We start from the raw sequence: 17,304 nt of genomic DNA on the forward strand, positions 1-17,304 counted from the left end.
TTTCCTTCTCCAGGGGATTGACCTGATCCAGGGATCAATCCCATCTCCTGCATTGGCAGAGGGGTTCTTTACCTCTGAGCCACCAGGGAATTAAACTGATAGGCAATGCTTAAGTGTATAGATTTAATTTAATTTAAATTAAATTAATTTAATTTATTTAAATTTAATACATAAATTAAATTTATAGGCTATGCTTAAGAATTGCACTGTCTGATATGGTAGACATGAACCACATGTAGCTATTGAAATTATAGTGTCAATTTATTACTTTGAAAATACAACTGAAAATTCAGTTCCTCAGTCACACTAGCCAAGTGCTAGTGACCACCTGTGGCAGTGGCCAGTATATTAAACAGTGCAGCTATAGAACATTTCCGCCAATGCAGAAATTTCTATTGGGCAGCATTGCTTATACTATCTGAGAAGGCGATGGCAACCCATTCCAGTACTCTTGCCTGGTAAATCCCATGGATGGAAGAGCCTGGTAGGCTGCAGTCCATGGGGTCGCTAATAGTCGGGCACGACTGAGTGACTTCACTTTCACTTTTCACTTTTATGCATTGGAAAAGCAAATGGCAATCCACTCCAGTATTCTTGCCTGGAGAATCCCAGGGACAGAGGAGCCTAATGGGCTGCCGTCTATGGGGTTGCACAGAGTCAGACATGACTGAAGTGACTTAGCAGCAGCGGCAGCAGCAGCTTATACTATAGCCTCCAAATCCTCTTACTATCCATGAAAATTGTTACAGACCATCCATAAAAATCTTTGTGGGATTTCTTGCTTCCTATAATTTTTTTGAGAAGTAGTTCTAGCATCTGAGTACTACTATTGGTCAGTCTGAGGCAGTATGATGAGGAGGAAAGAGCACTATTTGAAATGGAAGATCTGTTTTAGCTTTGACTTGAACAATAGCTAGGCAACTTGCCTGACCGAGTCACATTACTCTCCTTCCTCAGTTTACTCATCTTTAAATGAATGAATTGACCTGGATATCACAGTCATTAATAGCTCTTCTGCTTGAGGATTCCAGGAAACAGCTGTTGGCTGCATGCCATCTGCCATTTTGCACCTCTGCACAGCTGCAGCATTGCAAAGAAAAATAGCCATGGTAAACAGCATTGTTATGGACCACATGTTTGTGTCCCCCCCCAAATTAATACACTGAGGTCTTAACCCTCAGTGTAATGGTATTAGGTGAGGACTTTGGGAGATGATTATGTCATAGAGGTGGAGACTTTTGAATAGGATTAGTGTCCTTATTGGGCTTCCCAGGTGGCTCAGTGGTAAAGAAGCTGCCTGTCAATGCAAGGAGACACAGGAGATGAGAGTTTGATCCCTGGGTCGGGAAGATCCCTGAAGGAGGGCATGGCAACCCATTCCAGTATTCTTGCCTGAAAAAAAAGGAAAATATTAGCCATTTAGTTGTGTCTGACTCTTTGGGACCCCTCTGACTTTTTGTAACCCATCGGGCTCCCCTGTCCATGGAATTCTCCAGGCAAGAATATTCGAGTGGGTTGCCATTCCCTTCTCCAGGGAATCTGTCCAACCCAGGGATCGAAACCAGGTCTCTTGCATTGCAGACAGATTCTTTACCATCTGAGCTGCCAGGGAAGTAAATCCCATGAACAGAGGAGCCTGGTGGGGTACAGTCCATGGGGTCACAAATAGTCGGACATGACTGAACCACTGACTGACCGAGTGCCTTTATTAAAGAGATCTTGGAGTGCTCTCTGACCCCTTTCCTCAGTGTGAAGACACAGTGACAAGGATGCAATCTACAAACCAGGAGCAGGTTCCCATCAGATACAAAGCTGTCAGCACCATGACTGGACTTCCCAGCTCCATGACTATGAGAAAGAAATTGTTGCTTAAACCACTTAGTTTACAGTACTTAGTCATTGCAGCCTGAATGCGCTAAGACAACTATGAACAGCAAACTAGGAGTGTGTTCTATCGTAATACTCTTCACAAGCTCAAAAAGCTCTACCATCAACCTGTCTCTTAAGGTAGTTCCATGTACTGTGTACATATCTTTCTTGATATTTATTTCACTGCTCTCTCACTATCACATTCTATAGATTATGAATTTCTTTAAGGTAGGCTCCTGGTTTCTTCATCATTATTTCTCAAGCCCCCAGTGTACAGAGAACTCAAAATGTTAGCTGATGTCTGAATAAAGATGGATCAATTTCTGACCTTCTTCTGGGTCCTCATGATTAAAGTCCCTTGTAATGGATCACAGATGTCAAACCGCTTGCTAAATGTAGGTGGACGATTCTGGAATCCAGGACCAGGTCAAGATGACTCCAAAGCCCATCTTATTTTCCTCCTACCACACTGCTTTGTTGAAGTCCATGTGTTTCTGTGATTTTAATTTGTTTTCCACACGGTTGTTGACGCTAAGGACTTCAGACGTAGTGTTTTGTCTCGTCTTTCCGTCTCTGAATTCATTAGACTCAGTCTGTCATGTTCTACGTTTATGTTCCCCATGCCTGTAAGCCCTAAGTCTAGCCTGATCAATGTAACCACTGAGGCAAAACCATTTAAAATCTCAGTGAGGGACTTCCCTGGTTGTGCAGTTGTTAAGAAATCACCTTCCAATGGAGGGGGTTGACCCTTGGTCTAGGAGCTAAGATCCCACATGCCTCAGGGCCAAAAAAAAACAAAACATAAAACAGAAGAAACATTGTAACAAATCCAATAAAAACTTTAAAAATGGTCCACATCAAATAAAATCTTTAAAAATTTCATTGATTTCTGTAAGAATAAAACAGTTACTCACATGTGCTTAGCTGTATCTTCATCTCTCCTACTTCCTGCCACTTCCAGAGTTTATAGATGTGACCAAAGAAAACTAAAAAAATTTTAAGTGCTCAGAGATGACTCAATGTCTTGTTTCAAGATCACAGTATTCTGTGTACAAAAGAAATGCACCCATTTCCCCCTGAGAAATAAGAGAATGAGCAGCTCCAATAAATAAGAAGACTGTGTCAAAACAGAGATCACTGGAGAAAGAGCTGACCCACGGCTACCCTGTCCTCTATGACGACTTCATTTCCAGGCATCTAAGACCATATCATATGTCTGTTTCCACATCTAGAATCTAGGTGTGTGCTGATCCCCCATTATTGTCATGGGCAGAAGGAAGGGGTTAGAAAACCACCTCTTTCCTAAATTCAAGAGGAATGGGGCTTGGCTACTTTCTTAGGAAAACAAAATTGTCATCATAAAGTAGTACTTTGTAAATTAATAGAAATTTGTTAATTTCTATAATTGTATGGTACTTTTTTATTTCAACTCATATGAATAAAGAAATTGTAGTACGTATATACAATGGAATATATATTGGAATATATATATATATACTCAGCCATAAAAAGAAACCAATTTGAGTAAGTTGGACTAGGGTGAATGAATCTAGAGCCTGTTATACAGAGTGAAGTAAGTCAGAAAGGGAATATACGTGGTATATAGAAACTATAAAAAGAAATTAATTTGAGTCAGTTGGACTGAGGTGGATGAACCTAGAGCCTGTTATCCAGAGGGAAGTAGGTCAGAAAGAGAATATATATGATATCTAGAAAAATGGTACTGATGAAGCTGTTTGCAGGGCAGGAATAGAGATGTAGACACAGAGAACCAACGTGTGGACGCAGCAGAGGAAGGAGAGGGTGGACCAAAAGGAAAGAGTAGCGCTGACCTGTATGCACTGCCATGTGTGAAACAGACAGCTAGTGGGAAGCTGCTGCACAGCACCCAGAGCTTAGCCTGATGCTCCTGATGAGATGACCTGAGGGGTGAGGTGGGAGCAGGGAAGGGAGGCTCAAGAGCGAGAGGGTATATGCATGCTTTAATGGCTGATTCTTGTTATTCAGAAACCAACACAACATTGTAAAGCAACTACCCTACAATTAAAAAAAAAAAAAAAACATGAGTTGGATTGGCATAGTCCGTGGGCTCCCTGGTTTTGTGGAGTTTGTTGGGGTCAGATGGTAAAAATTGATTATCAAACTCCAGGTAGATTCAGATTGGCACAGCTTCCAGACCAGGTGAGCCCCTCGTGGTTTTCTGTCTCTCTCTCTCCACCATCCCAGGGCTTCATTTTCACTCCACAGCTGCCTGCTCCTTTTGGATCTTGAGCTGGTCCTGGACTTCTATTTGGGGAAGGCCCTTCCTGATTCAAGCCATAACTACAAAGGTCTCATCCCAATGGCACCAAAATTACAAATATTTCCTTTTAGGTACCACCTTTCCCCACCTGCAACTCTCTAGATTGGCTTTTCATGTATCTTCCTTGCTGCGTGCCATCATTCTGAAGAATTCCCTCCGTTGATTTTTCAGGCCGTTCTCCTTCAGTAACATCAATTGCTCCAAGCTCACCTGCCCTGCCAGTCTTTTCTTCCCCTTTTCTCCTTTCTCTTTACCCTAAAAACTAGCTATAAGACTTCAATGGCCAGTGTTATCTTACCTTGAGAAACTGTCCCCAATACAGCAAGTCCCTCTGAACCCAGGAATTATCAAGTCTTTTTTTCAAAGACTCTTTTGGTTTTTTTAAAATGTGTTTCTCTATGATTGCCTTAGGATTTCCTCCAGTTTTTAGCTTATTTTCAGGGTAGAGATTACCATGGGTCTAAAGTCTAATCAGATCTACTGGGAACCAGGTTCTCTTTGATGCCTCACCCAGAGGTGGTCTTGCAGAATCTTCCACCAAAGGAGGAAGCTCACCAGGAAAATGCATGTCCACTCTATGGGGGACATTTCTAGTCACTTACTAAACTATGATCATTTGGGAATTAAAATAGAACTCCAGGGTCCTCCCTTGAAGATTAATATTTAATTCATAAATTATATATTGAGTAACTGCACAGCTTGGTGCTGTAGGGAATTGCAAAAATAAGTAATACAGGTACATGCCTTAATGTGGCTTAGAGTCTAATAGGAGAGGTGAGATAAAGATTCAAATACCTCTATTATGCCAAGTGAGTATGTGCTCATTCAGGCATGTCTGACTTTTTGCGACCCTATGGACTGTAGCCAACCAGGCTCCTCTGTCCATGGGATTCCCCAGGCAATAATACTGGAGTGGGTTACCATTTCCTTCCCCAGGGGATCTTCCTGTCCCAGGGATCCAACCTGTGTCTCCTGTGATTCCTGCATTGGCAAGCAGATTCTTTACCACTGAGCCACCTGAGAAGCCCTTATATTGTGCAATAGAAAATGATAAATACTATAGACAAGATATAATTGCTAGGGTGTCCCAGAAGAATGGGAGTATTAATCCATTTCTGGGAGTCAGGAAAATCTTACCATTTGAACCTGTGCTTGAAGGATGGTAGAATTTCAACATGGTGCGGTCACAGGCAAAGGCTCCCCCAAAGTCAAGAAAAGAGCATTTGAAGGTCACAGCAAGTCTTCCCATTGGGCTGGAAACATGGGTGTGGTGAGGAAGATGGAAAAGGAAACTGAAGACAGAGCTCATGGTTTCTTGAAAGCCAGCAAAGGGGGCATTATATCTGTGGTTGATGGTGAACTATTGATGGCTTCCAATTGAGGAACAGTCCGGCTTGCAATTTAAGATGATGACCCTAACAAGATGTACAAAGAGAATCAGAGGAGGAAGAGACTGAATGTATTAGATTAAGGTAAATGACAGCGTGAACAAACAAAACTCAAATCTCAGTGGCTTAAACCAGCACAGTTTCTTTCTCATCCTTATGCATGTCTGCATCACACTGGCGGGGGCTCCCCCACATCCTCATCAGGGACCCCATGGGCACAGGCTTCACTTTCTGGAATGACCTAACCCTCTATCATAGAACAGAGAGAGCAGGAGACACTTCATTTCTGTTCAGACTTCTGTTAAGATTTCAGTGGTCAGGAAAAGGTTTGAGTTTATATATTAATAATTCCAGGAGGCATCAAGTCCAGGGGAGCATGATCCTGGTGAGCAGTAGTGATGTCTACCGCTTTGGGGAAAGGACATAAGTCGGAAGACTGATGCCACCATCCAGGATAGGAGTGTTAAGGATCTGGACTAGAATGTGTGTGTGCATGCTAAATTGCTTCAGTCGTGTCTGACTCTTTGTGACCATATGGACTGTAGCCCACCAGACTCCTCTGTCAATGGGATTCTCCAGGCAAGAATACTGGAGTGTGTTGCCATTCCCTTCTTCAGGGGATCTTCCCGACCCAGGGATTGAACCTGCATCTCGTTATGTCTCCTGCATTGGCAAGCAGGTTCTTTACCACAAGCATCACCTGGGAAGCCCTCTGGACTAGAATAGTGGCAGAGAACATGGAAGGGAAGGAAAATATTCATGAAATGTTAGGGGGATCAGCAGCACTGGGATGTGTAAAACTAAGGAAGAAGAGTACTGGCAGCTGGAGTTAAGCTTTTGAAAGTGTTGTTTACAGAGTTCTGGACTAAGAACAGGAATATGGGAAAAGTGCCCCCAGGATCTTCTGTATTTCTCAATAGCACCAAGAGCACAGGGACCCTCCCCTTAAGGAAAGTGTTTATTTTGTGTATTCTTTCAATAATTTCACTGACTGGCTGAAAAATAAAAATTGGGGTGCTGAAGATCATAATAAAAAATGACTTAGAAAGGGAAATAAAAATGGTTACCCTTCCCAGAAATAAACATCAACCTTTAGCTCTTGATTGCCTTCAATGAATGGATACAATAGTTATGACATGGATTTCATATTCTTCAGTTTAAGTTTACACTAATAGACAGTATCTGATATTTTAGGGACCATGATAAAAGGAATCTTGAGGAACCAACTGGAAAAGTGCTGGAGTGTTCACTGATATCTTTATTTTGGTTTTATATTTCATACTGGAGATTACATAAACTAAGCTAAGCTAAGTCACTTCAGTTGTGTCCGACTCTGTGAGACCCCATAGATGGCAGCCCACCAGGCTCCTCCATCCCTGGGATTCTCCAGGCAAGAACACTGGAGTGGGTTGCCATTTCCTTCTCCAATGCATGAAAGTGAAAAGTGAAAGTGAAGTTGCTCAGTCGTGTCCGACCCTCAGCGACCCCCTTGACTGCAGCCTTCCAGGCTCCTCCGTCTATGGGATTTTCCAGGCAAGAGTACTGGAGTGGGGTGCCATTGCCTTCTCCAGGAGATTACATAACTCCTACAATTAATGTTTATCAGTCCAGATAAATGACTAAGACATTTTTGAGATGTTGGGTTTTTTTTTTTTTTTTTGGTAGCACCTTTTATAAATTAAATATGAAATTTAAGTAGTATTCAAATCTTTCTTACTTAGAATCTTCTAAACAACAACAATAAAGAGATGTCAAAACCCATTCTTTTTTTTTTTAAGACTTTTTTTGATGTGGTTTGTTTTTAAAATCTTTATTAAATTTGTTACAATACTTTTTCTGTTTCATGTTTTGGTTTTTTGGCCACGGGGCATGTGGGATCTTGGTTCCCTGACCAGGGATTGAACTGGCATCTCCTGAACTGGAAGGCGAAGTGTAAACCACTGGACTACCAGGGGAGTCCCGTCAAAACTGATTCTGTTCATAAGTCACTTAGACAATATTTTCCATGACAACTCCTATCTAAATTGATTCACCCTTCTTTCCATTTCCCCGGAATATCTGAACTAAATCTGAATTTCCAGGCTATGCAAAAGCCACTGATGCTGTTTTCTGGGAAAACTGCACTGAAAGTGTTGCTGGTTACCTTCTGTTGAGTGCTCTTTGATTCACAGGGCTTTAGCCATGACCTTGAAGTCCAGGACTGTCCTGTCTAGGGAGGCTACCAGCGGGAAATGGAGCCAAAGAGACAAACTGTGTTCTCAGAAAAAAATGGGTGCCACCACTCTTGCCACCCACCTTTCCAGACTCAGCAAGTAGGACACTTACCTCATTATTGAGGTAAATGACCCCCATCTGCCTCTCCCAGCGGGGGCCAGGAGGAAGTCTCCTTGAAGTGCAAGTGCATCACCAGCTCAAGTGCTTGTGGAAAGTTGCTAAGCTACACAATCAGGTTGCGTGTGAGCCGTGGGCTTGCCCTTTTCTACATCTTCACCTGCACATGGCTGCCAGGAAGAATCAGAGACAGACACTGTCTTTCATCGCCCTTTCTTGGGGGCTGCTTTTCCCTAGAGACAGACTCTGCTGGGGCGTTTCTGAGCTGAGTCCAACAGACCCAGAAAATATGGCAAATGAGAGAGCCAGGATTTCTGGCAGGAAAAAGGAAACCAGCTTTCATGCTCAACGAGGGGCTCATCACAAATGGAGTGCAAGTGCATCAGGCCACAGCTGAGAAAAATGCCAAACTAGTAGGAACCTGTACTTAGCTTTCTAGAACATCAACAGATAGAAGTACGGTCATGGCGCCCTCAGTCTTCTTCATCAGGGCTGACCAAGCAGAGAGATCCTTCAGCCCAGGAGGCAGGGCGGGCAGAAATCCAAGGGAACAAAATTCTCTACTTACCAGCAGAGCCAGACATGCACTCTCTCCTCCATGTGCAAACAAGGCACAAGTCAAGCCATGTGTTTTCTGGAGAAAATGTTTTCCCATTTTTTTCTATCAGTAAAGAATCCACCTGCAATGCAGGAGACCCAGGTTTGATCCCTAGCTAAGGAAGATCCCCTGGAGGGAAGAATGGCAACACACTCCAATATTCTTGCCTGGAAGTCCCATGGACACGGGAGACTGGCAGGCTACAGTCCATGGGGTTGCAAGAGTCAGACATGACTTGGCAACCAAACTACCACCACACATACTTTATTTTTCACAAGTTTGTGGAATGGGTATTACTAGCCCCATATATAAATGAAAAAAGTGTGTTTCAAAAAGTAAAGCATATTGCCCAAGATCATACAGCTTGTTAGGAGGGTGGGTTTAATTTTTCATTTTATTTATTTTTGGAGGTAGTAGTGTTTTTTAGTTTTTTTAATTAATTTTTATTGGAGTATTTTGTGTTAGTTTCTACTGTCCTGTGCTGGAATCTTCCCGAAACCATTCCCCACCCCTGGTCCATGGATGGGGAATGGTTTTGTCTTCTGCAAAACTGGTCCCAAGTGGCAGAAACATTGGGGACCACTGTAAAGAGTTCAGGTTATGTATGTTGTTGATTGTTCCACAATTTAGATTTATGTGATTGTTTTCTCATAAATATATTAAACACTTTTGCCAAGAATATACATAGGTGATATCGTGGCTTCTTAGTACATCAAATTTGAAGTTTGTCAATGTGTCTCTTGGTTGGTGATGCTGAGTGTGTTCAGTCAGTTGAGGGGGTGCCTTCTGGATTTCTCCATTGCAAAGTGTCACATATTTTCATTTGTAGTTAATATGTAATTGGTGGCATGATACTTTCAGACCGTGTGAATATCCTTTTCCAATAACATTCTCCCAGTAGCTTTATCATCCATTGATGATACTGACTTATTTTGGTGATTATACAGTGGTTACATTATAACTCTATGATTTCTTCTGTATCTATTCCCTGGGATTCTTCCATTAGAAGAACCACCTCCTTTTTTTTGTAGACATATTCTGGATTCAGGGATTCCTTGTTTTAGTAAGTGTATTATTATCGCCCATCAGTATTATTATTCTTGTGAATGATTGAATTTTACCAAATTGACTACTTCAAGTCCCCTCCTCTGTACTTTTAACACATTTCCCTTGACGTTTTTCCTCTTGTTTTTTTTTTTCAGACTTTAAATTCTTTATTTTGTATTGGAGTATGGCCAATTAACAATGTTGTGGTAGTCTCAGGTGAACAGCAAAGGGACTCAGCCATATATATACATGTATCTGTTCTCTCCCAAAATCCCCTCCCATCCAGGCTGCCACATAACACTGAGCAGAGTTCCTCCCCACAATTTTTGAGCAATTCATTACTTTCTGATATTTCCTTACAAGACATTCCAGAACTTGAAGTTTCCATGCCGCAGAACTAGAATCAACCAACCATGACTCCATGGTGCCCTGGTTGTTTAACAGCAAGTGTTTCATCTTACATGTATTCAAGACAAGTAAATAAACATATATATATATATATTCTTTTTGTTGTTTTTTTTATTAGTTGTTCAGTCATGTCTGACTCTTTGCGACTCCATGGACTATATAGCCTGCCAGGCTCCTCTGACCATGGAATCTCCCAGGCAAGAATACTGGAGTGGGTAGCCATTCCCTTCTCTCTCTCTCTCTCTCTCTCTCTCTCTCTATATATATATATATATATATATATATATATATATATAACTAGTTAATCTCATGCCACTTTAAATCTAGGTAAAGAAGGCATTTTGAGGCATCACGTTTTGGGGAGTTGTACCTCACACTGGGGATCCTTCTGCTGTTTGCTTGGGTGTCATGTTTTGCTCAGCAGAGTGTTTCTGAGGGGATGTGGAACACAGAGTAGGGAAGGTTATTTTTGACTGATAAGTTATAATAATTTGATCATTGTCCAGTGAGTTTTACCTCAATGCTAATCAAACAATAAACTGAGCCATAAACAGTAATGTGTATGTGTGTATATATATATATATATAATATACACATTCTTAAATCAAATCTATTTATATATGTATATAATATACATTTATAAAACTCATTTACATATGCATATTATGTATAACTATGCATATATACACAATATACATATTTAAATAAATTTGTATATGTGTGTATTACATATATATAATACATATATCTATCCTTGGATATGGAAACTGAGAAACCTTTCAGGGACTCTCAGTTTTTTTGAACTCCAATCAATGTTCAAGACTTTGGGCCAAGAGATACAGAGAAGTGAGAACTAAGGGATCTTTCTGTCTTGGCAATCCATCCAGGGCTTTAGCCAACTTCTGCTTGCAGAGTTCAAGTATATTTGTACACTTATTCTCGATCTGGCAAGAACAGCTAAATGCCTTTCTTTCAGTCACCTCCCAAATATTGACTCCGGGCCTCTTCTTTTGGGCTCTTAATGCTCACTTGATTTCCCTGCAGTAGACCCTGGCATCCAGCCCATGCTTAATCTTAGAGGACAGCGGCAGATAAACGTCCTCCTATTGGGTCCAGGATTGACGCTTCTTTTCTCTCCTTGAGGTTAACAGCACATCTCCTCAACTTCACACCTCTTATAGGACCTTCATCAATTTTTTTCCTTTTTATTCTCAAGTTAATATTTTTTCTCTGTATATATAACAAACATTTTTATCTTTGGAGGTTATTTGGTTAATGTTATTCAGTATGTTTAGATTAAAATTATAAGCTCTTGAGTCTCTATTACGTTTAAGATGACTATAAAATTTTTATGTTTCATGGGACTCTAGCATACTGAATGACCTCAGTCATTTCCAAAAAATTATACCTATTCTTTCTATTATCCATCTTGTTATTGCTTAGAACTTGTGTGGCCTTTTGTTTATAGTAATAATAAATTCACTTAAATTTAAAATCAAATGTCTTATAGTCTCTTCTATCTATAGCCCAATTCTTGGTTTTCTTTGAAATTTTACCAGATGAATTTGTAAAGATGCAGAATAGTTATCAGCCTAGATCTCAGTGGTGCCGCTGAGCACTGGGGAATATGTCTTAAGATTTAAGGCTGCCTGTGTGCTGCATATTAGGCTTCTTCTCCGGTAATCATGTATAGATGTGAGAACTGAACCATAAAGATGGCTGAGCACCAAAGAATTGATGCTTTCAAATTGTAGTGCCAGAGAAGACTTTTGAGAGTCCCTTGGACAGCAAGGAGATCAAACCTATCAATCCTAAAGAAAATCAACCTGAATATTCACTGGAAGGAATATGATGCTGAAGCTCCAATACTTTGGCCACCAAATGCCAAGAGCTGGCTCATTGGAAAAGATGCTAATGCTGGGAAAGATTGAAGGCAGGAGGAGAAGGAGGCGAGAGAAGATGAGGTGGTTAGATGGCATCACCGACTCAACAGGCAAGAGTTTGAACAAACTCTGGTAGATGGTGAAGGACAGGGAAGCCTGGCGTGCTGCCATCCATGGGGTCACAGAGGGTTGAACATGACTTAGTGACTGAACAACAACAACCACCACAGAAATCCGGGAAAAGTTCACTCTACTTTTCTACTTTCGTCTGTTAGTGGGCTCAGCATCCTATCTCTTCACATTCCTCATGGCGCGAATCGCTGTGTCAGCTTCCACGTCTTCATCTCAGAAAAAAAAGAGCCCAATACTTTAAGAACCCCCAAGCGCCTCACCTGCCCTGGCTGCCTCCTGAGGCTTGACAAACTTCTCAGGTGGTGTTGATAGAAATGATATTGTTGTGATCTTTGAATTACAGGCTATGGACTCTTTCCCTGTGAATCCAGATGTGTTGTCAGGAACACAACGTGCCTTCGTACTGTATTAACTTAACCATGTGCAGGTCCCATGGCACATATAAAGACTCCCCCGAAGCATAGTCTCAGCTAGATTGGGCATGAATTACAAGGAAATTCTACTGAAGACAGTCTGCCCACGCCACCAAGAAAGGCATGAACTCACAATATTTACGGCATGCATGAGTGAGTGCTAAGTCACTTCAGTAGCGTCAGACTCTTTGCAACCTTATGGATTATAGCCCACCAGGCTCCTCTGTCCATGGGATCCTCCAGGTGAGAATATTAGAGTGGGTTGCCATGCCCTCCTCCAGGGGATCTTCCCAAATCAGAGATCTAACCCATGTCTTTTAATGTCTCCTGCTTTGGCCGGTGGATTCTTTACCACTAGCGCCACCTGGGAGTCCTATTTATGGCATGAGTACGGTATCAACATGTGGTTTTAGCCAGAGGAATTGTGTCAGCATCTGGTTACTTCAAAGAACAAACCAGCAAACATGTGTTGAGGGCCTATGGGCACATCTGCGTGCTAGTGAGAGTTGACAGAGTCAAGTAAGCGGGATGGTGCACTTCTGGATCGATATTCACACATGATTCAGAATGAATATCAGAGATGGAGGGAAAAGGTCTGGAAGGATACATACTTAGATTAGGGGTCATTTGTAGATTGCCTTCATGGTCGGTGGTGAGTGGCTGGGGAGGACGGGCCCCAGGAAGAGTGAACAGGCGCCTGACACACGGGAGGAGCTCATTAAACATTTATTGAATGAATGATGCTGAAGACATGCAAGAATGCCTCAGACTGAGGTTCCAGAATCTGTTGGGGGTCCAGTGGTTAAGAATCTGTCTGCCAAGGAAGGGCATATGGGTTTGATCCCAGGTATGGGAAGATAAATAAAAAGGAACCAGAATGTCCATGGTTAAGCATGAAGTCTGCACTAACGGTTTATTCTGGTTATTTGGATGAAATTGCTCTCTCTGATAACTGGTCTTTCTTCAGTTTCTAAGACAAAGACAAATTAAGCTGCAGGGTTGGCTGTCGGCTCCAATGTGGCCGTGACAACCTGGATGAGGGAAGGTGTTCTGTCCCCAGGGAGGTATATTGAGGCATATTCTTCCAGTTAGTCTTGTGTTTCTTAGTAGGTTTTATGTCTCTCCTCAACAGGATTATTCTCCCTCTGTTGCCTCAGTGACAAATTTCCATGATTATATACATAACGTTTATAATGACAAATACTCCGATAAGAACCCCTCTGGCTGATGGTAAAGAGCAAGTAGACTGTAATTATGACATAAAGTGAGATGATGGGAATTTCATAGTATTGGCTAGAACCCATTTGCAAATATCCTGTGCCCATGTCTCCTCCACCATTTCAAAGTAAGCTTTCATGTTCTGAGTTGAACCCTGAGAAGAACAAGCCTGTGGCCCTTGAACTTATGTGATGGGGAGTCCCATTCAGTCCCCCCAGAATCTCCTTGTGAGATGAGGGCTCAATGGACTGGGAGCTGAAGCCCAGTGAGGTTCTTGTCCTGTTGAAGAGTAAGCTTATCCTCCTACTAGAAATTCAGCTTTGTGTGCCTGTCTGCAGACTGCACACTGAACACTGCAAGGGCAAAGGCCATGCCTATCTTGTTCACGTCTGTAATTTGCTGCCGTGTTAATACAGTAGCATCTTCATAAGTACATGTTGTATATAAAGCAATGAAGAAACGATTGACATGGAATGGCCATAGTAAGCGGCTGCCCAGAGCAGTGTGCCCTTAGTTGCTCAGTTGTGTCCAACTCTTTTCAGTCCCGTGGACAGTAGCCCGCCAGGCTCCTCTGTCTGTGGGATTTCCCAGGCAAGAATGCTGGAGTGGGTTGCTATGCCCTTCTCCAGGGGATCTTCCCCACCCAGGGGATTGAATCTGTGTCTACTGCATTGGCAGGCAGTTTCTTTACCAATGTGCCACCTGGGAAGCCCTGAGTAGATAGAGCATCTCTGAACACTTCTGCCTCCCTTTCACACATGTGGTCCCCTCTCTCCACACTAGATCTCCCAGGGCTTATTCCATGTTCTAGAACTTGGACCGTCTTCCAGCTGACAGTAAATCTTGACATGTTAGCTGATCACAGAGCATAACGTCTAAAGCTTCCAGAGGGCTACTGAAAGTTTGAAGGAGTGAATAGATTTACAGTGCTGGGACTTCTGACACTGTGATCACCATGTGTGATGATCCTCAAAATGTACCAGGTGGGTGGTCCCCATTCTGCCTTCTTATAAGGCTGGCATGAACCTGTGACCTAACCTCCCTGCCTCCATTTCTCATTCTGCCCACCCCCAAACAGGAGGATTATCCTCATCTAAAGACTTTCCTCAACTGATTTTTTTTTTAGTGAATTTTTCTTGATACTTACAGAAAAGTGTAATAAAAATCATGAGTTTAACTCAATGGATTTTCACAAAGAGGCCTCACCCGAATAACCGGCACTTAGCTCAATAAATAGAACCTTCCCAGGACCATGGATGAACCACTGTGCTACCACCTGGTTACTGCCCCCAAAGACAATCACAGCCTGACTTCTAACAGCATAGATTGAGTTTGGCAAATCTGTACTTTGTGTGAATGGGTGCATGTATGCTTAATCACGTCTGATTTTGTGACCCCATGGACAGAGGAGCCCAGCCGGGCTCCTCTGTCCATGGGATTCTCCAGGCAATACTAGAGTGGGGTGCCATTTCCTTTTCCAGGGGATCTTCACTACCCCAAGATCAAACCCCTGTCTCCTGCATCTCCTGCTTTGACAGGCAGATTCTTTACCACTGGGCCACCTGAAAAGCCCCATATGAATGTGTACTTTATACGATTTGGTGATTATGGTGGTATATAGTGAAATCTCATTGCGGCTTTGAGTTGCAGTTCCCTGATAACTGCTGACATTTTGCTGTTTTTCAAATGGTTATGAGCCATTTGGACATCCTTGTGAAACTCTATTCGAGCATTTTACTCATTTTGGGGGATAGTCATCTTTTTTATTGATCTGGAGGAGTCTTTTCTATATCTTGGGTACAGAAAGATATAAAAGTATATTGCGAATATGTTCTCCCATTCTATGGGTGACACTTTCTCTTAATATAATAGTATTTTTGAAGAACAGAAGTTCTTAATTTTTATAAACTCCAACTGATCATTTCCCCCTTTGTGATTTGTGTTTTTATATTTCCATCTAATAAATTGTTCCTTGTGCCAAGCTTATGCAGACCTTTTCCTATTTTTTTTTTTTCTAGATGCTTTGTGATTTTACCTTTCACATTTAGAGCTACAATCCATTGGGAATTGGTTTTCTGTGTATGGCGTAAGATGGGGTAAAATTAATATTTACCATTTAGATAGCCGATTAAGGTGGCACAATTTCCTGAAAGGGCTTCCCAGGTGGCTCAGCGGCAAAGAATCCGCCTGCCAATGCAGGAGCCACAGGAGATGCAGGTTCGATCCATGGGTCGAGAAGATCCCTGGAGGAGGAAATTGTAACCCACTCCAGTATTCTTTCCTGGGAAATCCCATGGACAGAGGAGGCTGGCAGGCTATAGTCCATGGGGTCACAAAGAGTTAGATATGACTGAGCTCAAAAGAAAAGGAAAAAGATTTCCTGAAAGGATTATTTTTCCTCACTACCCTGCATTGTTACTTTAGTGATAAATCAAGTGAACTCATATTTGTGGTATATTTCTAGACTCTATTGTATTCTATTTGTCTATTTGTTTATCCTGGCTCAATACCACACTGTTTTCATTATTACTTTATAGTAAGCCTGAATTCACAGTGGTATAAGGGCTCCATCTTTGTGTTTCTTCAAGAATGCCTTGCCTTTCCTCATCCTTTTGCACAGTCTTATAAGTTTTAGAATCAGTCTGTCACTTCACACAAACATACACACATGCACACACAACTCTGCTGAAATTTTGATTATGACCATGTTGAATCTAGTCCCTTGGACTGCAAGGAGATCCAACGAGTCCATCCTAAAGGAGATCAGTCCTGGGTGTTCATTGGAAGGACTGATGCTGAGGCTGAAACTCCAATACTTTGGCCACCTCATGCGAAGAGTTAACTCATTGGAAAAGACCCTGATGCTGGGAGGGATTGGGGGCAGGAGGAGAAGGGGAAAACAGAGGATGAGATTGCAGGATGGTATCACCGACTCGATGGACATGAGTTTGGGTGAACTCCGGGAGTTTGTGATGGACAGGGAGGCCTGTTGTGCTGCAATTCATGGGGCTGCAAAGAGTCAAACAGGACTGGGCGACTGAACTGAACTGATGTTGAATCTATAGATCAATTCAGGGAGAATTCACGTCTTTACAGTATTTCAATGCATTAACATGATATGTATCCCTTTATTTGTTTGGGTCTCTTCACTTGCCTCAATTAAGTTTTAAGGCTGCAAGTGTATCATTTTGTAAGATTCATGCTTATGTATTTTATATTGTGAATGCTTTTCAAATTGTAACTATTGAAAAAGATTTAGCTAAAATTTTTATGCATAAATATGTAAAATATAAAGAATTTTATATTGATCCAGAGTCCAACATTCTTTACTTTACTTTACTTATCATTCCAGTAGTTTATCTGCAGATTGAAAAAAAATTTTTTCCTACATGAACTGTTATGCCATCTGCAACATTAGTGGCTTTATTTCTTCCTTTTCAATCATTGTCCTTTTTTTTTCTTATTCTTATTGCCTTGGCTGGGACCTACCATACTACTGTTTAATTTTCAGGATCAGGCAGCCTTGACAGAGTTTTTTAATCATTTAATTTGAAGCAGGGCCTCTCCTCATCTCAGGTCAACATATCTGAGCTTTCAATAAGCTCTGCAACAGGATAAAAGAGGGGGATGGGATGCAGAAGGAGACTTTGCCTTAGCAGAAATGGTACTGGAAGAGGAAATGGAGTCCCATGAGCTGGAGATGAGGATGTGTTGG

This window comes from Bos taurus, chromosome 5 (assembly GCF_002263795.3).
Source record: "Bos taurus isolate L1 Dominette 01449 registration number 42190680 breed Hereford chromosome 5, ARS-UCD2.0, whole genome shotgun sequence".
Taxonomy (NCBI): Eukaryota; Metazoa; Chordata; class Mammalia; order Artiodactyla; family Bovidae; genus Bos; species Bos taurus.